Source organism: Schistocerca serialis, chromosome 10 (assembly GCF_023864345.2).
Source record: "Schistocerca serialis cubense isolate TAMUIC-IGC-003099 chromosome 10, iqSchSeri2.2, whole genome shotgun sequence".
NCBI lineage: Eukaryota > Metazoa > Arthropoda > Insecta > Orthoptera > Acrididae > Schistocerca > Schistocerca serialis.
Window position 1 is genome coordinate 65,915,467 of NC_064647.1, and position 26,851 is coordinate 65,942,317.

Sequence of the window (26,851 nt, forward strand, 5' to 3'; positions counted from 1 at the left end):
GACCTCTCCTGCGAGTCCAGTTTTAGATTCTGATGCCTCACTTCCGGTTTACTGTATACCTTGCATCTTCTTATTGACGACGAAGCACGGAAATTGCATCCGAATTTAACACAAAAGGCACAATGCCGATTTAAGTACAGGAGGACTGACACTCTCACTTTCTACGATCTGGACCTCTCCTGCGAGTCCAGTTTTAGATTCTGATGCCTCACTTCCGCTTTACTGTATACCTTGCATCTTCTTATTGACGATGAAGCACGGAAATTGCATCCGAATTTAACACAAAAGGCACAATGCCGACTTAAGTACAGGAGGACTGACACTCTCACCTTCTACGATCTGGACCTCTCCTGCGAGTCCAGTTTTAGATTCTGATGCCTCACTTCCGGTTTACTGTATACCTTGCATCTTCTTATTGACGATGAAGCACGGAAATTGCATCCGAATTTAATACAAAAGGCACAATGCCGACTTAAGTACAGGAGGACTGACACTCTCACTTTCTACGATCTGGACCTCTCCTGCGAGTCCAGTTTTAGATTCTGATGGCTCACTTCCGGTTTACTGTATACCTTGCATCTTCTTATTGACGATGAAGCACGGAAATTGCATCCGAATTTAATACAAAAGGCACAATGCCGACTTAAGTACAGGAGGACTGACACTCTCACTTTCTACGATCTGGACCTCTCCTGCGAGTCCAGTTTTAGATTCTGATGCCTCACTTCCGGTTTACTGTATACCTTGCATCTTCTTATTGACGATGAAGCACGGAAATTGCATCCGAATTTAATACAAAAGGCACAATGCCGACTTAAGTACAGGAGGACTGACACTCTCACTTTCTACGATCTGGACCTCTCCTGCGAGTCCAGTTTTAGATTCTGATGCCTCACTTCCGGTTTACTGTATACCTTGCATCTTCTTATTGACGATGAAGCACGGAAATTGCATCCGAATTTAATACAAAAGGCACAATGCCGACTTAAGTACAGGAGGACTGACACTCTCACTTTCCACGATCTGGACCTCTCCTGCGAGTCCAGTTTTAGATTCTGATGCCTCACTTCCGGTTTACTGTATACCTTGCATCTTCTTATTGACGATGAAGCACGGAAATTGCATCCGAATTTAATACAAAAGGCACAATGCCGACTTAAGTACAGGAGGACTGACACTCTCACTTTCTACGATCTGGACCTCTCCTGCGAGTCCAGTTTTAGATTCTGATGCCTCACTTCCGGTTTACTGTATACCTTGCATCTTCTTATTGATGATGAAGCACGGAAATTGCATCCGAATTTAATACAAAAGGCACAATGCCGACTTAAGTACAGGAGGACTGACACTCTCACTTTCTACGATCTGGACCTCTCCTGCGAGTCCAGTTTTAGATTCTGATGCCTCACTTCCGGTTTACTGTATGCCTTGCATCTTCTTATTGACGATGAAGCACGGAAATTGCATCCGAATTTAATACAAAAGGCACAATGTCGACTTAAGTACAGGAGGACTGACACTCTCACTTTCTACGATCTGGACCTCTCCTGCGAGTCCAGTTTTAGATTCTGATGCCTCACTTCCGGTTTACTGTATACCTTGCATCTTCTTATTGACGATGAAGCACGGAAATTGCATCCGAATTTAATACTAAAGGCACAATGCCGACTTAAGTACAGGAGGACTGACACTCTCACTTTCTACGATCTGGACCTCTCCTGCGAGTCCAGTTTTAGATTCTGATGCCTCACTTCCGGTTTACTGTATACCTTGCATCTTCTTATTGACGATGAAGCACGGAAATTGCATCCGAATTTAATACAAAAGGCACAATGCCGTCTTAAGTACAGGAGGAGTGACACTCTCACTTTCTACGATCTGGACCTCTCCTGCGAGTCCAGTTTTAGATTCTGATGGCTCACTTCCGGTTTACTGTATACCTTGCATCTTCTTATTGACGATGAAGCACGGAAATTGCATCCGAATTTAATACAAAAGGCACAATGCCGACTTAAGTACAGGAGGACTGACACTCTCACTTTCTACGATCTGGACCTCTCCTGCGAGTCCAGTTTTAGATTCTGATGCCTCACTTCCGGTTTACTGTATACCTTGCATCTTCTTATTGACGATGAAGCACGGAAATTGCATCCGAATTTAATACAAAAGGCACAATGCCGACTTAAGTACAGGAGGACTGACACTCTCACTTTCTACGATCTGGACCTCTCCTGCGAGTCCAGTTTTAGATTCTGATGCCTCACTTCCGGTTTACTGTATACCTTGCATCTTCTTATTGACGATGAAGCACGGAAATTGCATCCGAATTTAATACAAAAGGCACAATGCCGACTTAAGTACAGGAGGACTGACACTCTCACTTTCTACGATCTGGACCTCTCCTGCGAGTCCAGTTTTAGATTCTGATGCCTCACTTCCGGTTTACTGTATACCTTGCATCTTCTTATTGATGATGAAGCACGGAAATTGCATCCGAATTTAATACAAAAGGCACAATGCCGACTTAAGTACAGGAGGACTGACACTCTCACTTTCTACGATCTGGACCTCTCCTGCGAGTCCAGTTTTAGATTCTGATGCCTCACTTCCGGTTTACTGTATACCTTGCATCTTCTTATTGACGATGAAGCACGGAAATTGCATCCGAATTTAACACAAAAGGCACAATGCCGACTTAAGTACAGGAGGACTGACACTCTCAGTTTCTACGATCTGCACCTCTCCTGCGAGTCCAGTTTTGGATTCTGATGCCTCACTTCCGGTTTACTGTATACCCTGCATCTTCTTATTGACAATGAAGAACGGAAATTGCATCCGAATTTAACACAAAAGGCAAAATGCCGACTTAAGTACAGGAGGACTGACACTCTCACTTTCTACGATCTGGACCTCTCCTGCGAGTCCAGTTTTAGATTCTGATGCCTCACTTCCGGTTTACTGTATACCTTGCATCTTCTTATTGACGATGAAGCACGGAAATTGCATCCGAATTTAATACAAAAGGCACAATGCCGACTTAAGTACAGGAGGACTGACACTCTCACTTTCTACGATCTGGACCTCTCCTGCGAGTCCAGTTTTAGATTCTGATGCCTCACTTCCGCTTTACTGTATACCTTGCATCTTCTTATTGACGATGAAGCACGGAAATTGCATCCGAATTTAATACAAAAGCCACAATGCTGACTTAAGTACAGGAGGACTGACACTCTCACTTTCTACGATCTGGACCTCTCCTGCGAGTCCAGTTTTAGAATCTGATGCCTCACTTCCGGTTTACTGTATACCTTGCATCTTCTTATTGACGATGAAGCACGGAAATTGCATCCGAATTTAATACAAAAGGCACAATGCCGACTTAAGTACAGGAGGACTGACACTCTCACTTTCTACGATCTGGACCTCTCCTGCGAGTCCAGTTTTAGATTCTGATGCCTCACTTCCGGTTTACTGTATACCTTGCATCTTCTTATTGACGATGAAGCACGGAAATTGCATCCGAATTTAACACAAAAGGCACAATGCCGACTTAAGTACAGGAGGACTGACACTCTCAGTTTCTACGATCTGCACCTCTCCTGCGAGTCCAGTTTTGGATTCTGATGCCTCACTTCCGGTTTACTGTATACCCTGCATCTTCTTATTGACAATGAAGAACGGAAATTGCATCCGAATTTAACACAAAAGGCAAAATGCCGACTTAAGTACAGGAGGACTGACACTCTCACTTTCTACGATCTGGACCTCTCCTGCGAGTCCAGTTTTAGATTCTGATGCCTCACTTCCGGTTTACTGTATACCTTGCATCTTCTTATTGACGATGAAGCACGGAAATTGCATCCGAATTTAATACAAAAGGCACAATGCCGACTTAAGTACAGGAGGACTGACACTCTCACTTTCTACGATCTGGACCTCTCCTGCGAGTCCAGTTTTAGATTCTGATGCCTCACTTCCGCTTTACTGTATACCTTGCATCTTCTTATTGACGATGAAGCACGGAAATTGCATCCGAATTTAATACAAAAGGCACAATGCTGACTTAAGTACAGGAGGACTGACACTCTCACTTTCTACGATCTGGACCTCTCCTGCGAGTCCAGTTTTAGAATCTGATGCCTCACTTCCGGTTTACTGTATACCTTGCATCTTCTTATTGACGATGAAGCACGGAAATTGCATCCGAATTTAATACAAAAGGCACAATGCCGACTTAAGTACAGGAGGACTGACACTCTCACTTTCTACGATCTGGACCTCTCCTGCGAGTCCAGTTTTAGATTCTGATGCCTCACTTCCGGTTTACTGTATACCTTGCATCTTCTTATTGACGATGAAGCACGGAAATTGCATCCGAATTTAACACAAAAGGCACAATGCCGACTTAAGTACAGGAGGACTGACACTCTCAGTTTCTACGATCTGCACCTCTCCTGCGAGTCCAGTTTTGGATTCTGATGCCTCACTTCCGGTTTACTGTATACCCTGCATCTTCTTATTGACAATGAAGAACGGAAATTGCATCCGAATTTAACACAAAAGGCAAAATGCCGACTTAAGTACAGGAGGACTGACACTCTCACTTTCTACGATCTGGACCTCTCCTGCGAGTCCAGTTTTAGATTCTGATGCCTCACTTCCGGTTTACTGTATACCTTGCATCTTCTTATTGACGATGAAGCACGGAAATTGCATCCGAATTTAATACAAAAGGCACAATGCCGACTTAAGTACAGGAGGACTGACACTCTCACTTTCTACGATCTGGACCTCTCCTGCGAGTCCAGTTTTAGATTCTGATGCCTCACTTCCGGTTTACTGTATACCTTGCATCTTCTTATTGACGATGAAGCACGGAAATTGCATCCGAATTTAATACAAAAGGCACAATGCCGACTTAAGTACAGGAGGACTGACACTCTCACTTTCTACGATCTGGACCTCTCCTGCGAGTCCAGTTTTAGATTATGATGCCTCACTTCCGGTTTACTGTATACCTTGCATCTTCTTATTGACGATGAAGCACGGGAATTGCATCCGAATTTAATACAAAAGGCACAATGCCGACTTAAGTACAGGAGGACTGACACTCTCACTTTCTACGATCTGGACCTCTCCTGCGAGTCCAGTTTTAGATTCTGATGCCTCACTTCCGGTTTACTGTATACCTTGCATCTTCTTATTGACGATGAAGCACGGAAATTGCATCCGAATTTAACACAAAAGGCACAATGCCGACTTAAGTACAGGAGGACTGACACTCTCACTTTCTACGATCTGGACCTCTCCTGCGAGTCCAATTTTAGATTCTGATGCCTCACTTCCGGTTTGCTGTATACCGTGTATCTTCTTATTGACGATGAAGCACGGAAATTGCATCCGAATTTAATACAAAAGGCACAATGCCGACTTAAGTACAGGAGGACTGACACTCTCACTTTCTACGATCTGGACCTCTCCTGCGAGTCCAGTTTTAGATTCTGATGCCTCACTTCCGGTTTACTGTATACCTTGCATCTTCTTATTGACGATGAAGCACGGAAATTGCATCCGAATTTAATACAAAAGGCACAATGCCGACTTAAGTACAGGAGGACTGACACTCTCACTTTCTACGATCTGGACCTCTCCTGCGAGTCCAGTTTTAGATTGTGATGCCTCACTTCCGGGTTACTGTATACCTTGCATCTTCTTATTGACGATGAAGCACGGAAATTGCATCCGAATTTAATACAAAAGGCACAATGCCGACTTAAGTACAGGAGGACTGACACTCTCACTTTCTACGATCTGGACCTCTCCTGCGAGTCCAGTTTTAGATTCTGATGCCTCACTTCCGGTTTACTGTATACCTTGCATCTTCTTATTGACGACGAAGCACGGAAATTGCATCCGAATTTAACACAAAAGGCACAATGCCGATTTAAGTACAGGAGGACTGACACTCTCACTTTCTACGATCTGGACCTCTCCTGCGAGTCCAGTTTTAGATTCTGATGCCTCACTTCCGCTTTACTGTATACCTTGCATCTTCTTATTGACGATGAAGCACGGAAATTGCATCCGAATTTAACACAAAAGGCACAATGCCGACTTAAGTACAGGAGGACTGACACTCTCACCTTCTACGATCTGGACCTCTCCTGCGAGTCCAGTTTTAGATTCTGATGCCTCACTTCCGGTTTGCTGTATACCTTGCATCTTCTTATTGACGATGAAGCACGGAAATTGCATCCGAATTTAATACAAAAGGCACAATGCCGACTTAAGTACAGGAGGACTGACACTCTCACTTTCTACGATCTGGACCTCTCCTGCGAGTCCAGTTTTAGATTCTGATGCCTCACTTCCGGTTTACTGTATACCTTGCATCTTCTTATTGACGATGAAGCACGGAAATTGCATCCGAATTTAATACAAAAGGCACAATGCCGACTTAAGTACAGGAGGACTGACACTCTCACTTTCTACGATCTGGACCTCTCCTGCGAGTCCAGTTTTAGATTCTGATGCCTCACTTCCGGTTTACTGTATACCTTGCATCTTCTTATTGACGATGAAGCACGGAAATTGCATCCGAATTTAATACAAAAGGCACAATGCCGACTTAAGTACAGGAGGACTGACACTCTCACTTTCTACGATCTGGACCTCTCCTGCGAGTCCAGTTTTAGATTCTGATGCCTCACTTCCGGTTTACTGTATACCTTGCATCTTCTTATTGACGATGAAGCACGGAAATTGCATCCGAATTTAATACAAAAGGCACAATGCCGACTTAAGTACAGGAGGACTGACACTCTCACTTTCTACGATCTGGACCTCTCCTGCGAGTCCAGTTTTAGATTCTGATGCCTCACTTCCGGTTTACTGTATACCTTGCATCTTCTTATTGATGATGAAGCACGGAAATTGCATCCGAATTTAATACAAAAGGCACAATGCCGACTTAAGTACAGGAGGACTGACACTCTCACTTTCTACGATCTGGACCTCTCCTGCGAGTCCAGTTTTAGATTCTGATGCCTCACTTCCGGTTTACTGTATACCTTGCATCTTCTTATTGACGATGAAGCACGGAAATTGCATCCGAATTTAACACAAAAGGCACAATGCCGACTTAAGTACAGGAGGACTGACACTCTCAGTTTCTACGATCTGCACCTCTCCTGCGAGTCCAGTTTTGGATTCTGATGCCTCACTTCCGGTTTACTGTATACCCTGCATCTTCTTATTGACAATGAAGAACGGAAATTGCATCCGAATTTAACACAAAAGGCAAAATGCCGACTTAAGTACAGGAGGACTGACACTCTCACTTTCTACGATCTGGACCTCTCCTGCGAGTCCAGTTTTAGATTCTGATGCCTCACTTCCGGTTTACTGTATACCTTGCATCTTCTTATTGACGATGAAGCACGGAAATTGCATCCGAATTTAATACAAAAGGCACAATGCCGACTTAAGTACAGGAGGACTGACACTCTCACTTTCTACGATCTGGACCTCTCCTGCGAGTCCAGTTTTAGATTCTGATGCCTCACTTCCGCTTTACTGTATACCTTGCATCTTCTTATTGACGATGAAGCACGGAAATTGCATCCGAATTTAATACAAAAGGCACAATGCTGACTTAAGTACAGGAGGACTGACACTCTCACTTTCTACGATCTGGACCTCTCCTGCGAGTCCAGTTTTAGAATCTGATGCCTCACTTCCGGTTTACTGTATACCTTGCATCTTCTTATTGACGATGAAGCACGGAAATTGCATCCGAATTTAATACAAAAGGCACAATGCCGACTTAAGTACAGGAGGACTGACACTCTCACTTTCTACGATCTGGACCTCTCCTGCGAGTCCAGTTTTAGATTCTGATGCCTCACTTCCGGTTTACTGTATACCTTGCATCTTCTTATTGACGATGAAGCACGGAAATTGCATCCGAATTTAACACAAAAGGCACAATGCCGACTTAAGTACAGGAGGACTGACACTCTCAGTTTCTACGATCTGCACCTCTCCTGCGAGTCCAGTTTTGGATTCTGATGCCTCACTTCCGGTTTACTGTATACCCTGCATCTTCTTATTGACAATGAAGAACGGAAATTGCATCCGAATTTAATACAAAAGGCAAAATGCCGACTTAAGTACAGGAGGACTGACACTCTCACTTTCTACGATCTGGACCTCTCCTGCGAGTCCAGTTTTAGATTCTGATGCCTCACTTCCGGTTTACTGTATACCTTGCATCTTCTTATTGACGATGAAGCACGGAAATTGCATCCGAATTTAATACAAAAGGCACAATGCCGACTTAAGTACAGGAGGACTGACACTCTCACTTTCTACGATCTGGACCTCTCCTGCGAGTCCAGTTTTAGATTCTGATGCCTCACTTCCGCTTTACTGTATACCTTGCATCTTCTTATTGACGATGAAGCACGGAAATTGCATCCGAATTTAATACAAAAGGCACAATGCTGACTTAAGTACAGGAGGACTGACACTCTCACTTTCTACGATCTGGACCTCTCCTGCGAGTCCAGTTTTAGAATCTGATGCCTCACTTCCGGTTTACTGTATACCTTGCATCTTCTTATTGACGATGAAGCACGGAAATTGCATCCGAATTTAATACAAAAGGCACAATGCCGACTTAAGTACAGGAGGACTGACACTCTCACTTTCTACGATCTGGACCTCTCCTGCGAGTCCAGTTTTAGATTCTGATGCCTCACTTCCGGTTTACTGTATACCTTGCATCTTCTTATTGACGATGAAGCACGGAAATTGCATCCGAATTTAACACAAAAGGCACAATGCCGACATAAGTACAGGAGGACTGACACTCTCAGTTTCTACGATCTGCACCTCTCCTGCGAGTCCAGTTTTGGATTCTGATGCCTCACTTCCGGTTTACTGTATACCCTGCATCTTCTTATTGACAATGAAGAACGGAAATTGCATCCGAATTTAACACAAAAGGCAAAATGCCGACTTAAGTACAGGAGGACTGACACTCTCACTTTCTACGATCTGGACCTCTCCTGCGAGTCCAGTTTTAGATTCTGATGCCTCACTTCCGGTTTACTGTATACCTTGCATCTTCTTATTGACGATGAAGCACGGAAATTGCATCCGAATTTAATACAAAAGGCACAATGCCGACTTAAGTACAGGAGGACTGACACTCTCACTTTCTACGATCTGGACCTCTCCTGCGAGTCCAGTTTTAGATTCTGATGCCTCACTTCCGGTTTACTGTATACCTTGCATCTTCTTATTGACGATGAAGCACGGAAATTGCATCCGAATTTAATACAAAAGGCACAATGCCGACTTAAGTACAGGAGGACTGACACTCTCACTTTCTACGATCTGGACCTCTCCTGCGAGTCCAGTTTTAGATTATGATGCCTCACTTCCGGTTTACTGTATACCTTGCATCTTCTTATTGACGATGAAGCACGGGAATTGCATCCGAATTTAATACAAAAGGCACAATGCCGACTTAAGTACAGGAGGACTGACACTCTCACTTTCTACGATCTGGACCTCTCCTGCGAGTCCAGTTTTAGATTCTGATGCCTCACTTCCGGTTTACTGTATACCTTGCATCTTCTTATTGACGATGAAGCACGGAAATTGCATCCGAATTTAACACAAAAGGCACAATGCCGACTTAAGTACAGGAGGACTGACACTCTCACTTTCTACGATCTGGACCTCTCCTGCGAGTCCAATTTTAGATTCTGATGCCTCACTTCCGGTTTGCTGTATACCGTGTATCTTCTTATTGACGATGAAGCACGGAAATTGCATCCGAATTTAATACAAAAGGCACAATGCCGACTTAAGTACAGGAGGACTGACACTCTCACTTTCTACGATCTGGACCTCTCCTGCGAGTCCAGTTTTAGATTCTGATGCCTCACTTCCGGTTTACTGTATACCTTGCATCTTCTTATTGACGATGAAGCACGGAAATTGCATCCGAATTTAATACAAAAGGCACAATGCCGACTTAAGTACAGGAGGACTGACACTCTCACTTTCTACGATCTGGACCTCTCCTGCGAGTCCAGTTTTAGATTGTGATGCCTCACTTCCGGGTTACTGTATACCTTGCATCTTCTTATTGACGATGAAGCACGGAAATTGCATCCGAATTTAATACAAAAGGCACAATGCCGACTTAAGTACAGGAGGACTGACACTCTCACTTTCTACGATCTGGACCTCTCCTGCGAGTCCAGTTTTAGATTCTGATGCCTCACTTCCGGTTTACTGTATACCTTGCATCTTCTTATTGACGACGAAGCACGGAAATTGCATCCGAATTTAACACAAAAGGCACAATGCCGATTTAAGTACAGGAGGACTGACACTCTCACTTTCTACGATCTGGACCTCTCCTGCGAGTCCAGTTTTAGATTCTGATGCCTCACTTCCGCTTTACTGTATACCTTGCATCTTCTTATTGACGATGAAGCACGGAAATTGCATCCGAATTTAACACAAAAGGCACAATGCCGACTTAAGTACAGGAGGACTGACACTCTCACCTTCTACGATCTGGACCTCTCCTGCGAGTCCAGTTTTAGATTCTGATGCCTCACTTCCGGTTTACTGTATACCTTGCATCTTCTTATTGACGATGAAGCACGGAAATTGCATCCGAATTTAATACAAAAGGCACAATGCCGACTTAAGTACAGGAGGACTGACACTCTCACTTTCTACGATCTGGACCTCTCCTGCGAGTCCAGTTTTAGATTCTGATGGCTCACTTCCGGTTTACTGTATACCTTGCATCTTCTTATTGACGATGAAGCACGGAAATTGCATCCGAATTTAATACAAAAGGCACAATGCCGACTTAAGTACAGGAGGACTGACACTCTCACTTTCTACTATCTGGACCTCTCCTGCGAGTCCAGTTTTAGATTCTGATGCCTCACTTCCGGTTTACTGTATACCTTGCATCTTCTTATTGACGATGAAGCACGGAAATTGCATCCGAATTTAATACAAAAGGCACAATGCCGACTTAAGTACAGGAGGACTGACACTCTCACTTTCTACGATCTGGACCTCTCCTGCGAGTCCAGTTTTAGATTCTGATGCCTCACTTCCGGTTTACTGTATACCTTGCATCTTCTTATTGACGATGAAGCACGGAAATTGCATCCGAATTTAATACAAAAGGCACAATGCCGACTTAAGTACAGGAGGACTGACACTCTCACTTTCCACGATCTGGACCTCTCCTGCGAGTCCAGTTTTAGATTCTGATGCCTCACTTCCGGTTTACTGTATACCTTGCATCTTCTTATTGACGATGAAGCACGGAAATTGCATCCGAATTTAATACAAAAGGCACAATGCCGACTTAAGTACAGGAGGACTGACACTCTCACTTTCTACGATCTCGACCTCTCCTGCGAGTCCAGTTTTAGATTCTGATGCCTCACTTCCGGTTTACTGTATACCTTGCATCTTCTTATTGATGATGAAGCACGGAAATTGCATCCGAATTTAATACAAAAGGCACAATGCCGACTTAAGTACAGGAGGACTGACACTCTCACTTTCTACGATCTGGACCTCTCCTGCGAGTCCAGTTTTAGATTCTGATGCCTCACTTCCGGTTTACTGTATACCTTGCATCTTCTTATTGACGATGAAGCACGGAAATTGCATCCGAATTTAATACAAAAGGCACAATGTCGACTTAAGTACAGGAGGACTGACACTCTCACTTTCTACGATCTGGACCTCTCCTGCGAGTCCAGTTTTAGATTCTGATGCCTCACTTCCGGTTTACTGTATACCTTGCATCTTCTTATTGACGATGAAGCACGGAAATTGCATCCGAATTTAATACTAAAGGCACAATGCCGACTTAAGTACAGGAGGACTGACACTCTCACTTTCTACGATCTGGACCTCTCCTGCGAGTCCAGTTTTAGATTCTGATGCCTCACTTCCGGTTTACTGTATACCTTGCATCTTCTTATTGACGATGAAGCACGGAAATTGCATCCGAATTTAATACAAAAGGCACAATGCCGTCTTAAGTACAGGAGGACTGACACTCTCACTTTCTACGATCTGGACCTCTCCTGCGAGTCCAGTTTTAGATTCTGATACCTCACTTCCGGTTTACTGTATACCTTGCATCTTCTTATTGACGATGAAGCACGGAAATTGCATCCGAATTTAATACAAAAGGCACAATGCCGACTTAAGTACAGGAGGACTGACACTCTCACTTTCTACGATCTGGACCTCTCCTGCGAGTCCAGTTTTAGATTCTGATGGCTCACTTCCGGTGTACTGTATACCTTGCATCTTCTTATTGACGATGAAGCACGGAAATTGCATCCGAATTTAATACAAAAGGCACAATGCCGACTTAAGTACAGGAGGACTGACACTCTCACTTTCTACGATCTGGACCTCTCCTGCGAGTCCAGTTTTAGATTCTGATGCCTCACTTCCGGTTTACTGTATACCTTGCATCTTCTTATTGACGATGAAGCACGGAAATTGCATCCGAATTTAATACAAAAGGCACAATGCCGACTTAAGTACAGAGGACTGACACTCTCACTTTCTACGATCTGGACCTCTCCTGCGAGTCCAGTTTTAGATTCTGATGCCTCACTTCCGGTTTACTGTATACCTTGCATCTTCTTATTGACGATGAAGCACGGAAATTGCATCCGAATTTAATACAAAAGGCACAATGCCGACTTAAGTACAGGAGGACTGACACTCTCACTTTCTACGATCTGGACCTCTCCTGCGAGTCCAGTTTTAGATTCTGATGCCTCACTTCCGGTTTACTGTATACCTTGCATCTTCTTATTGACGATGAAGCACGGAAATTGCATCCGAATTTAATACAAAAGGCACAATGCCGACTTAAGTACAGGAGGACTGACACTCTCACTTTCTACGATCTGGACCTCTCCTGCGAGTCCAGTTTTAGATTCTGATGCCTCACTTCCGGTTTACTGTATACCTTGCATCTTCTTATTGATGATGAAGCACGGAAATTGCATCCGAATTTAATACAAAAGGCACAATGCCGACTTAAGTACAGGAGGACTGACACTCTCACTTTCTACGATCTGGACCTCTCCTGCGAGTCCAGTTTTAGATTCTGATGCCTCACTTCCGGTTTACTGTATACCTTGCATCTTCTTATTGACGATGAAGCACGGAAATTGCATCCGAATTTAATACAAAAGGCACAATGCCGACTTAAGTACAGGAGGACTGACACTCTCACTTTCTACGATCTGGACCTCTCCTGCGAGTCCAGTTTTAGATTCTGATGCCTCACTTCCGGTTTACTGTATACCTTGCATCTTCTTATTGACGATGAAGCACGGAAATTGCATCCGAATTTAATACAAAAGGCACAATGTCGACTTAAGTACAGGAGGACTGACACTCTCACTTTCTACGATCTGGACCTCTCCTGCGAGTCCAGTTTTAGATTCTGATGCCTCACTTCCGGTTTACTGTATACCTTGCATCTTCTTATTGACGATGAAGCACGGAAATTGCATCCGAATTTAATACAAAAGGCACAATGCCGACTTAAGTACAGGAGGACTGACACTCTCACTTTCTACGATCTGGACCTCTGCTGCGAGTCCAGTTTTAGATTCTGATGCCTCACTTCCGGTTTACTGTATACCTTGCATCTTCTTATTGACGATGAAGCACGGAAATTGCATCCGAATTTAATACAAAAGGCACAATGCCGTCTTAAGTACAGGAGGACTGACACTCTCACTTTCTACGATCTGGACCTCTCCTGCGAGTCCAGTTTTAGATTCTGATACCTCACTTCCGGTTTACTGTATACCTTGCATCTTCTTATTGACGATGAAGCACGGAAATTGCATCCGAATTTAATACAAAAGGCACAATGCCGACTTAAGTACAGGAGGACTGACACTCTCACTTTCTACGATCTGGACCTCTCCTGCGAGTCCAGTTTTAGATTCTGATGCCTCACTTCCGGTTTACTGTATACCTTGCATCTTCTTATTGACGATGAAGCACGGAAATTGCATCCGAATTTAATACAAAAGGCACAATGCCGACTTAAGTACAGGAGGACTGACACTCTCACTTTCTACGATCTGGACCTCTCCTGCGAGTCCAGTTTTAGATTCTGATGCCTCACTTCCGGTTTACTGTATACCTTGCATCTTCTTATTGACGATGAAGCACGGAAATTGCATCCGAATTTAATACAAAAGGCACAATGCCGTCTTAAGTACAGGAGGACTGACACTCTCACTTTCTACGATCTGGACCTCTCCTGCGAGTCCAGTTTTAGATTCTGATACCTCACTTCCGGTTTACTGTATACCTTGCATCTTCTTATTGACGATGAAGCACGGAAATTGCATCCGAATTTAATACAAAAGGCACAATGCCGACTTAAGTACAGGAGGACTGACACTCTCACTTTCTACGATCTGGAACTCTCCTGCGAGTCCAGTTTTAGATTCTGATGCCTCACTTCCGGTTTACTGTATACCTTGCATCTTCTTATTGACGATGAAGCACGGAAATTGCATCCGAATTTAACACAAAAGGCACAATGCCGATTTAAGTACAGGAGGACTGACACTCTCACTTTCTACGATCTGGACCTCTCCTGCGAGTCCAGTTTTAGATTCTGATGCCTCACTTCCGCTTTACTGTATACCTTGCATCTTCTTATTGACGATGAAGCACGGAAATTGCATCCGAATTTAACACAAAAGGCACAATGCCGACTTAAGTACAGGAGGACTGACACTCTCACTTTCTACGATCTGGACCTCTCCTGCGAGTCCAGTTTTAGATTCTGATGCCTCACTTCCGGTTTACTGTATACCTTGCATCTTCTTATTGACGATGAAGCACGGAAATTGCATCCGAATTTAATACAAAAGGCACAATGCCGACTTAAGTACAGGAGGACTGACACTCTCACTTTCTACGATCTGGACCTCTCCTGCGAGTCCAGTTTTAGATTCTGATGCCTCACTTCCGGTTTACTGTATACCTTGCATCTCCTTATTGACGATGAAGCACGGAAATTGCATCCGAATTTAATACAAAAGGCACAATGCCGACTTAAGTACAGGAGGACTGACACTCTCACTTTCTACGATCTGGACCTCTCCTGCGAGTCCAGGTTTAGATTCTGATGCCTCACTTCCGGTTTACTGTATACCTTGCATCTTCTTATTGACGATGAAGCACGGAAATTGCATCCGAATTTAATACAAAAGGCACAATGCCGACTTAAGTACAGGAGGACTGACACTCTCACTTTCTACGATCTGGACCTCTCCTGCGAGTCCAGTTTTAGATTCTGATGCCTCACTTCCGGTTTACTGTATACCTTGCATCTTCTTATTGACGATGAAGCACGGAAATTGCATCCGAATTTAATACAAATGGCATAATGCCGACTTAAGTACAGGAGGACTGACACTCTCACTTTCTACGATCTGGACCTCTCCTGCGAGTCCAGTTTTAGATTCTGATGCATCACTTCCGGTTTACTGTATAACTTGCATCTTCTTATTGACGATGAAGCACGGAAATTGCATCCGAATTTAATACAAATGGCACAAAGCCGACTTAAGTACAGGAGGACTGACACTCTCACTTTCTACGATCTGGACCTCTCCTGCGAGTCCAGTTTTAGATTCTGATGCCTCACTTCCGGTTTACTGTATACCTTGCATCTTCTTATTGATGATGAAGCACGGAAATTGCATCCGAATTTAATACAAAAGGCACAATGCCGACTTAAGTACAGGAGGACTGACACTCTCACTTTCTACGATCTGGACCTCTCCTGCGAGTCCAGTTTTAGATTCTGATGCCTCACTTCCGGTTTACTGTATACCTTGCATCTTCTTATTGACGATGAAGCACGGAAATTTCATCCGAATTTAATACAAAAGGCACAATGCCGACTTAAGTACAGGAGGACTGACACTCTCACTTTCTACGATCTGGACCTCTCCTGCGAGTCCAGTTTTAGATTCTGATGCCTCACTTCCGGTTTACTGTATACCTTGCATCTTCTTATTGACGATGAAGCACGGAAATTGCATCCGAATTTAATACAAAAGGCACAATGTCGACTTAAGTACAGGAGGACTGACACTCTCACTTTCTACGATCTGGACCTCTCCTGCGAGTCCAGTTTTAGATTCTGATGCCTCACTTCCGGTTTACTGTATACCTTGCATCTTCTTATTGACGATGAAGCACGGAAATTGCATCCGAATTTAATACAAAAGGCACAATGCCGACTTAAGTACAGGAGGACTGACACTCTCACTTTCTACGATCTGGACCTCTCCTGCGAGTTCAGTTTTATATTCTGATGCCTCACTTCCGGTTTACTGTATACCTTGCATCTTCTTATTGACGATGAAGCACGGAAATTGCATCCGAATTTAATACAAAAGGCACAAAGCCGACTTAAGTACAGGAGGACTGACACTCTCACTTTCTACGATCTGGACCTCTCCTGCGAGTCCAGTTTTAGATTCTGATGCCTCACTTCCGGTTTACTGTATACCTTGCATCTTCTTATTGACGATGAAGCACGGAAATTGCATCCGAATTTAATACAAAAGGCACAATGCCGTCTTAAGTACAGGAGGACTGACACTCTCACTTTCTACGATCTGAACCTCTCCTGCGAGTCCAGTTTTAGATTCTGATACCTCACTTCCGGTTTACTGTATACCTTGCATCTTCTTATTGACGATGAAGCACGGAAATTGCATCCGAATTTAATACAAAAGGCACAATGCCGACTTAAGTACAGGAGGACTGACACTCTCACTTTCTACGATCTGGACCTCTCCTGCGAGTCCAGTTTTAGATTCTGATGCCTCACTTCCGGTTTACTGTATACCTTGCATCTTCTTATTGACGATGAAGCACGGAAATTGCATCCGACTTTAATACAAAAGGCACAATGCCGACTTAAGTACAGGAGGACTGACACTCTCACTTTCTACGATCTGGACCTCTCCTGCGAGTCCAGTTTTAGATTCTGATGCCTCACTTCCGGTTTACTGTATACCTTGCATCTTCTTATTGACGATGGAGCACGGAAATTGCATCCGAATTTAATACAAAATGCACAATGCCGACTTATGTACAGGAGGACTGACACTCTCACTTTCTACGATCTGGACCTCTCCTGCGAGTCCAGGTTCAGATTCTGATGCCTCACTTCCGGTTTACTGTATACCTTGCATCTTCTTATTGACGATGAAGCACGGAAACAGCATCCGAATTTAATACAAAAGGCACAATGCCGACTTAAGTACAGGAGGACTGACACTCTCACTTTCTACGATCTGGACCTCTCCTGCGAGTCCAGTTTTAGATTCTGATGCCTCACTTCCGGTTTACTGTATACCTTGCATCTTCTTATTGACGACGAAGCACGGAAATTGCATCCGAATTTAATACAAAAGGCACAATGCCGACTTAAGTACAGGAGGACTGACACTCTCACTTTCTACGATCTGGACCTCTCCTGCGAGTCCAGTTTTAGATTCTGATGCCTCACTTCCGGTTTACTGTATACCTTGCATCTTCTTATTGACGATGAAGCACGGAAATTGCATCCGAATTTAATACAAAAGGCACAATGCCGACTTAAGTACAGGAGGACTGACACTCTCACTTTCTACGATGTGGACCTCTCCTGGGAGTCCAGTTTTAGATTCTGATGCCTCACTTCCGGTTTACTGTATACCTTGCATCTTCTTATTGACGATGAAGCACGGAAATTGCATCCGAATTTAATACAAAAGGCACAATGCCGACTTAAGTACAGGAGGACTGACACTCTCACTTTCTACGATCTGGACCTCTCCTGCGAGTCCAGTTTTAGATTCTGATGCCTCACTTCCGGTTTACTGTATACCTTGCATCTTCTTATTGACGATGAAGCACGGAAATTGCATCCGAATTTAATACAAAAGGCACAATGCCGACTTAAGTACAGGAGGACTGACACTCTCACTTTCTACGATCTGGACCTCTCCTGCGAGTCCAGTTTTATATTCTGATGCCTCACTTCCGGTTTACTGTATACCTTGCATCTTCTTATTGACGATGAAGCACGGAAATTGCATCCGAATTTAATACAAAAGGCACAATGCCGACCTAAGTACAGGAGGACTGACACTCTCACTTTCTACGATCTGGACCTCTCCTGCGAGTCCAGTTTTAGATTATGATGCCGCACTTCCGGTTTACTGTATACCTTGCATCTTCTTATTGACGATGAAGCACGGAAATTGCATCCGAATTTAATACAAAAGGCACAATGCCGACTTAAGTACAGGAGGACTGACACTCTCACTTTCTACGATGTGGACCTCTCCTGCGAGTCCAGTTTTAGATTCTGATGCCTCACTTCCGGTTTACTGTATACCTTGCATCTTCTTATTGACGATGAAGCACGGAAATTGCATCCGAATTTAATACAAAAGGCACAATGCCGACTTAAGTACAGGAGGACTGACACTCTCACTTTCTACGATCTGGACCTCTCCTGCGAGTCCAGTTTTATATTCTGATGCCTCACTTCCGGTTTACTGTATACCTTGCATCTTCTTATTGACGATGAAGCACGGAAATTGCATCCGAATTCAATACAAAAGGCACAAAGCCGACTTAAGTACAGGAGGACTGACACTCTCACTTTCTACGATCTGGACCTCTCCTGCGAGTCCAGTTTTAGATTCTGATGCCTCACTTCCGGTTTACTGTATACCTTGCATCTTCTTATTGACGATGAAGCACGGAAATTGCATCCGAATTTAATACAAAAGGCACAATGCCGACTTAAGTACAGGAGGACTGACAATCTCACTTTCTACGATCTGGACCCCTCCTGCGAGTCCAGTTTTAGATTCTGATGCCTCACTTCCGGTTTACTGTATACCTTGCATCTTCTTATTGACGATGAAGCACGGAAAATGCATCCGAATTTAATACAAAAGGCACAATGCCGACTTAAGTACAGGAGGACTGAGAATCTCATTTTCTACGATCAGGACCTCTCCTGCGAGTCCAGTTTTAGATTCTGATGCCTCACTTCCGGTTTACTGTATACCTTGCATCTTCTTATTGACGATGAAGCACGGAAATTGCATCCGAATTTAATACAAAAGGCACAATGCCGACTTAAGTACAGGAGGACTGACACTCTCACTTTCTACGATCTGGACCTCTCCTGCGAGTCCAGTTTTAGATTCTGATGCCTCACTTCCGGTTTACTGTATACCTTGCATCTTCTTATTGACGATGAAGCACGGAAATTGCATCCGAATTTAATACAAAAGGCACAATGCCGACTTAAGTACAGGAGGACTGACACTCTCACTTTCTACGATCTGGACCTCTCCTGCGAGTCCAGTTTTAGATTCTGATGCCTCACTTCCGGTTTACTGTATACCTTGCATCTTCTTATTGACGATGAAGCACGGAAATTGCATCCGACTTTAATACAATAGGCACAATGCCGACTTAAGTACAGGAGGACTGACACTCTCACTTTCTACGATCTGGACCTCTCCTGCGAGTCCAGTTTTAGATTCTGATGCCTCACTTCCGGTTTACTGTATACCTTGCATCTTCTTATTGACGATGAAGCACGGAAATTGCATCCGAAATTAATACAAAAGGCACAATGCCGACTTAAGTACAGGAGGACTGACACTCTCACTTTCTACGATCTGGACCTCTCCTGCGAGTCCAGTTTCAGATTCTGATGCCTCACTTCCGGTTTACTGTATACCTTGCATCTTCTTATTGACGATGAAGCACGGAAACTGCATCCGAATTTAATACAAAAGGCACAATGCCGACTTAAGTACAGGAGGACTGACACTCTCACTTTCTACGATCTGGACCTCTCCTGCGAGTCCAGTTTTAGATTATGATGCCTCACTTCCGGTTTACTGTATACCTTGCATCTTCTTATTGACGATGAAGCACGGAAATTGCATCCGAATTTAATACAAAAGGCACAATGCCGAGTTAAGTACAGGAGGACTGACACTCTCACTTTCTACGATCTGGACCTCTCCTGCGAGTCCAGTTTTAGATTCTGATGCCTCACTTCCGGTTTACTGTATACCTTGCATCTTCTTATTGACGATGAAGCACGGAAATTGCATCCGAATTTAATACAAAAGGCACAATGCCGACTTAAGTACAGGAGGACTGACACTCTCACTTTCTACGATCTGGACCTCTCCTGCGAGTCCAGTTTTAGATTCTGATGCCTCACTTCCGGTTTACTGTATACCTTGCATCTTCTTATTGACGATGAAGCACGGAAATTGCATCCGAATTTAATACAAAAGGCACAATGCCGACTTAAGTACAGGAGGACTGACACTCTCACTTTCTACGATCTGGACCTCTCCTGCGAGTCCAGTTTTAGATTATGATGCCTCACTTCCGGTTTACTGTATACCTTGCATCTTCTTATTGACGATGAAGCACGGAAATTGCATCCGAATTTAATACAAAAGGCACAATGCCGACTTAAGTACAGGAGGACTGACACTCTCACTTTCTACGATCTGGACCTCTCCTGCGAGTCCAGTTTTAGATTCTGATGCCTCACTTCCGGTTTACTGTATACCTTGCATCTTCTTATTGACGAAGAAGCACGGAAATTGCATCCGAATTTAATACAAAAGGCACAATGCCGACTTAAGTACAGGAGGACTGACACTCTCACTTTCTACGATCTGGACCTCTCCTGTGAGTCCAGTTTTAGATTCTGATGCCTCACTTCCGGTTTACTGTATACCTTGCATCTTCTTATTGACGATGAAGCACGGAAATTGCATTCGAATTTAATACAAAAGGCACAATGCCGACTTAAGTACAGGAGGACTGACACTCTCACTTTCTACGATCTGGACCTCTCCTGCGAGTCCAGTTTTAGATTCTGATGCCTCACTTCCGGTTTACTGTATACCTTGCATCTTCTTATTGACGATGAAGCACGGAAATTGCATCCGACTTTAATACAAAAGGCACAATGCCGACTTAAGTACAGGAGGACTGACACTCTCACTTTCTACGATCTGGACCTCTCCTGCGAGTCCAGTTTTAGATTCTGATGCCTCACTTCCGGTTTACTGTATACCTTGCATCTTCTTATTGACGATGAAGCACGGAAATTGCATCCGAATTTAATACAAAAGGCACAATGCCGACTTAAGTACAGGAGGACTGACACTCTCACTTTCTACGATCTGGACCTCTCCTGCGAGTCCAGTTTTAGATTCTGATGCCTCACTTCAAGTTTACTGTATACCTTGCATCTTCTTATTGACGATGAAGCACGGAAATTGCATCCGAATTTAATACAAAAGGCACAATGCCGACTTAAGTACAGGAGGACTGACACTCTCACTTTCTACGATCTGGACCTCTCCTGCGAGTCCAGTTTTAGATTCTGATGCCTCACTTCCGGTTTACTGTATACCTTGCATCTTCTTATTGACGATGAAGCACGGAAATTGCATCCGAATTTAATACAAAAGGCACAACGCCGACTTAAGTACAGGAGGACTGACACTCTCACTTTCTACGATCTGGACCTCTCCTGCGAGTCCAGTTTTAGATTCTGATGCCTCACTTCCGGTTTACTGTATACCTTGCATCTTCTTATTGATGATGAAGCACGGAAATTGCATCCGAATTTAATACAAAAGGCACAATGCCGACTTAAGAACAGGAGGACTGACACTCTCACTTTCTACGATCTGGACCTCTCCTGCGAGTCCAGTTTTAGATTCTGATGCCTCACTTCCGGTTTACTGTATACCTTGCATCTTCTTATTGACGATGAAGCACGGAAATTGCATCCGTCTTTAATACTAAAGGCACAATGCCGACTTAAGTACAGGAGGACAGACACTCTCACTTTCTACGATCTGGACCTCTCCTGCGAGTCCAGTTTTACATTCTGATGCCTCACTTCCGGTTTACTGTATACCTTGCATCTTCTTATTGACGATGAAGCACGGAAGTTGCATCCGAATTTAATACAAAAGGCACAATGCCGACTTAAGTACAGCAGGACTGACACTCTGACTTTCTACGATCTGGACCTCTCCTGCGAGTCCAGTTTTAGATTCTGATGCCTCACTTCCAGTTTACTGTATACCTTGCATCTTCTTATTGACGATGAAGCACGGAAATTGCATCCGACTTTAATACAAAAGGCACAATGCCGACTTAAGTACAGGAGGACTGACACTCTCACTTTCAACGATCTGGACCTCTCCTGCGAGTCCAGTTTTAGATTCTGATGCCTCACTTCTGCTTTACTGTATACCTTGCATCTTCTTATTGACGATGAAGCACGGAAATTGTATCCGAATTTAATAGAAAAGGCACAATGCCGACTTAAGTACAGGAGGACTGACACTCTCACTTTCTACGATCTGGACCTCTCCTGCGATTCCAGTTTTAGATTCTGATGCCTCACTTCCGGTTTACTGTATACCTTGCATCTTCTTATTGACGATGAAGCACGGAAATTGCATCCGAATTTAATACAAAAGGCACAATGCCGACTTAAGTACAGGAGGACTGACACTCTCACTTTCTACGATCTGGACCTCTCCTGCGAGTCCAGTTTTAGATTCTGATGCCTCACTTCCAGTTTACTGTATACCTTGCATCTTCTTATTGACGATGAAGCACGGAAATTGTATCCGAATTTAATAGAAAAGGCACAATGCCGACTTAAGTACAGGAGGACTGACACTCTCACTTTCTACGATCTGGACCTCTCCTGCGATACCAGTTTTAGATTCTGATGCCTCACGTCCGGTTTACTGTATACCTTGCATCTTCTTATTGGCGATGAAGCACGGAAATTGCATCCGAATTTAATACAAAAGGCACAATGCCGACTTAAGTACAGGAGGACTGACACTCTCACTTTCTACGATCTGGACCTCTCCTGCGAGTCCAGTTTTAGATTCTGATGCCTCACTTCCGGTTTACTGTATACCTTGCATCTTCTTATTGACGATGAAGCACGGAAATTGCATCCGAATTTAATACAAAAGGCACAATGCCGACTTAAGTACAGGAGGACTGACAATCTCATTTTCTACGATCAGGACCTCTCCTGCGAGTCCAGTTTTAGATTCTGATGCCTCACTTCCGGTTTACTGTATACCTTGCATCTTCTTATTGACGATGAAGCACGGAAATTGCATCCGAATTTAATACAAAAGGCACAATGCCGACTTAAGTACAGGAGGACTGACACTCTCACTTTCTACGATCTGGACCTCTCCTGCGAGTCCAGTTTTAGATTCTGATGCCTCACTTCCGGTTTACTGTATATCTTGCATCATCTTATTGACGATGAAGCACGGAAATTGCATCCGAATTTAATACAAAAGGCACAATGCCGACTTAAGTACAGGAGGACTGACACTCTCACTTTCTACGATCTGGACCTCTCCTGCGAGTCCAGTTTTAGATTCTGATGCCTCACTTCCGTTTTACTGTATACCTTGCATCTTCTTATTGACGATGAAGCACGGAAATTGCATCCGACTTTAATACAAAAGGCACAATGCCGACTTAAGTACAGGAGGACTGACACTCTCACTTTCTACGATCTGGACCTCTCCTGCGAGTCCAGTTTTAGATTCTGATGCCTCACTTCCGGTTTACTGTATACCTTGCATCTTCTTATTGACGATGAAGCACGGAAATTGCATCCGAATTTAATACAAAAGGCACAATGCCGACTTAAGTACAGGAGGACTGACACTCTCACTTTCTACGATCTGGACCTCTCCTGCGAGTCCAGTTTCAGATTCTGATGCCTCACTTCCGGTTTACTGTATACCTTGCATCTTCTTATTGACGATGAAGCACGGAAACTGCATCCGAATTTAATACAAAAGGCACAATGCCGACTTAAGTACAGGAGGACTGACACTCTCACTTTCTACGATCTGGACCTCTCCTGCGAGTCCAGTTTTAGATTCTGATGCCTCACTTCCGGTTTACTGTATACCTTGCATCTTCTTATTGACGATGAAGCACGGAAATTGCATCCGAATTTAATACAAAAGGCACAATGCCGACTTAAGTACAGGAGGACTGACACTCTCACTTTCTACGATCTGGACCTCTCCTGCGATTCCAGTTTTAGATTCTGATGCCTCACTTCCGGTTTACATTATACCTTGCATCTTCTTATTGACGATGAAGCACGGAAATTGCATCCGAATTTAATACAAAAGGCACAATGCCGACTTAAGTACAGGAGGACTGACACTCTCACTTTCTACGATCTGGACCTCTCCTGCGAGTCCAGTTTTAGATTCTGATGCCTCACTTCCGGTTTACTGTATACCTTGCATCTTCTTATTGACGATGAAGCACGGAAATTGCATCCGAATTTAATACAAAAGGCACAATGCCGACTTAAGAACAGGAGGACTGACACTCTCACTTTCTACGATCTGGACCTCTCCTGCGAGTCCAGTTTTAGATTCTGATGCCTCACTTCCGGTTTACTGTGTACCTTGCATCTTCTTATTGACGATGAAGCACGGAAATTGCATCCGACTTTAATACAAAAGGCACAATGCCGACTTAAGTACAGGAGGACAGACACTCTCACTTTCTACGATCTTGACCTCTCCTGCGAGTCCAGTTTTACATTCTGATGCCTCACTTCCGGTTTACTGTATACCTTGCATCTTCTTATTGACGATGAAGCACGGAAGTTGCATCCGAATTTAATACAAAAGGCACAATGTCGACTTAAGTACAGGAGGACTGACACTCTCACTTTCTACGATCTGGACCTCTCCTGCGAGTCCAGTTTTAGATTCTGATGCCTCACTTCCAGTTTACTGTATACCTTGCATCTTCTTATTGACGATGAAGCACGGAAATTGCATCCGACTTTAATACAAAAGGCACAATGCCGACTTAAGTACAGGAGGACTGAGACTCTCACTTTCTACGATCTGGACCTCTCCTGCGAGTCCAGTTTTAGATTCTGATGCCTCACTTCTGCTTTACTGTATACCTTGCATCTTCTTATTGACGATGAAGCACGGAAATTGTATCCGAATTTAATAGAAAATGCACAATGCCGACTTAAGTACAGGAGGACTGACACTCTCACTTTCTACGATCTGGACCTCTCCTGCGATTCCAGTTTTAGATTCTGATGCCTCACTTCCGGTTTACTGTATACCTTGCATCTTCTTATTGACGATGAAGCACGGAAATTGTATCCGAATTTAATACAAAAGGCACAATGCCGACTTAAGTAAAGGAGGACTGACACTCTCACTTTCTACGATCTGGACCTCTCCTGCGATTCCAGTTTTAGATTCTGATGCCTCACTTCCGGTTTACTGTATACCTTGCATCTTCTTATTGACGATGAAGCACGGAAATTGCATCCGAATTTAATACAAAAGGCACAATGCCGACTTAAGTACAGGAGGACTGACACTCTCACTTTCTACGATCTGGACCTCTCCTGCGAGTCCAGTTTTAGATTCTGATGCCTCACTTCCGGTTTACTGTATACCATGCATCTTCTTATTGACGATGAAGCACGGAAATTGCATCCGAATTTAATACAAAAGGCACAATGCCGACTTAAGTACAGGAGGACTGACACTCTCACTTTCTACGATCTGGACCTCTCCTGCGAGTCCAGTTTTAGATTCTGATGCCTCACTTCCGGTTTACTGTATACCTCGCATCTTCTTATTGACGATGAAGCACGGAAATTGCATCCGAATTTAATACAAAAGGCACAATGCCGACTTAAGTACAGGAGGACTGACACTCTCACTTTCTACGATCTGGACCTCTCCTGCGATTCCAGTTTTAGATTCTGATGCCTCACTTCCGGTTTACATTATACCTTGCATCTTCTTATTGACGATGAAGCACGGAAATTGCATCCGAATTTAATACAAAAGGCACAATGCCGACTTAAGTACAGGAGGACTGACACTCTCACTTTCTACGATCTGGACCTCTCCTGCGAGTCCAGTTTTAGATTCTGATGGCTCACTTCCGGTTTACTGTATACCTTGCATCTTCTTATTGACGATGAAGCACGGAAATTGCATCCGAATTTAATACAAAAGGCACAATGCCGACTTAAGTACAGGAGGACTGACACTCTCACTTTCTACGATCTGGACCACTCCTGCGAGTCCAGTTTTAGATTCTGATGCCTCACTTCCGGTTTACTGTATACCTTGCATCTTCTTATTGACGATGAAGCACGGAAATTGCATCCGAATTTAATACAAAAGGCACAATGCCGACTTAAGTACAGGAGGACTGACACTCTCACTTTCTACTATCTGGACCTCTCCTGCGATTCCAGTTTTAGATTCTGATGCCTCACTTCCGGTTTACATTATACCTTGCATCTTCTTATTGACGATGAAGCACGGAAATTGCATCCAAATTTAATACAAAAGGCACAATGCCGACTTAAGTACAGGAGGACTGACACTCTCACTTTCTACGATCTGGACCTCTCCTGCGAGTCCAGTTTTAGAATCTGATGCCTCACTTCCGGTTTACTGTATACCTTACATCTTCTTATTGACGATGAAGCACGGAAATTGCATCCGAATTTAATACAAAAGGCACAATGCCGACTTAGGTACAGGAGGACTGACACTCTCACTTTCTACGATCTGGACCT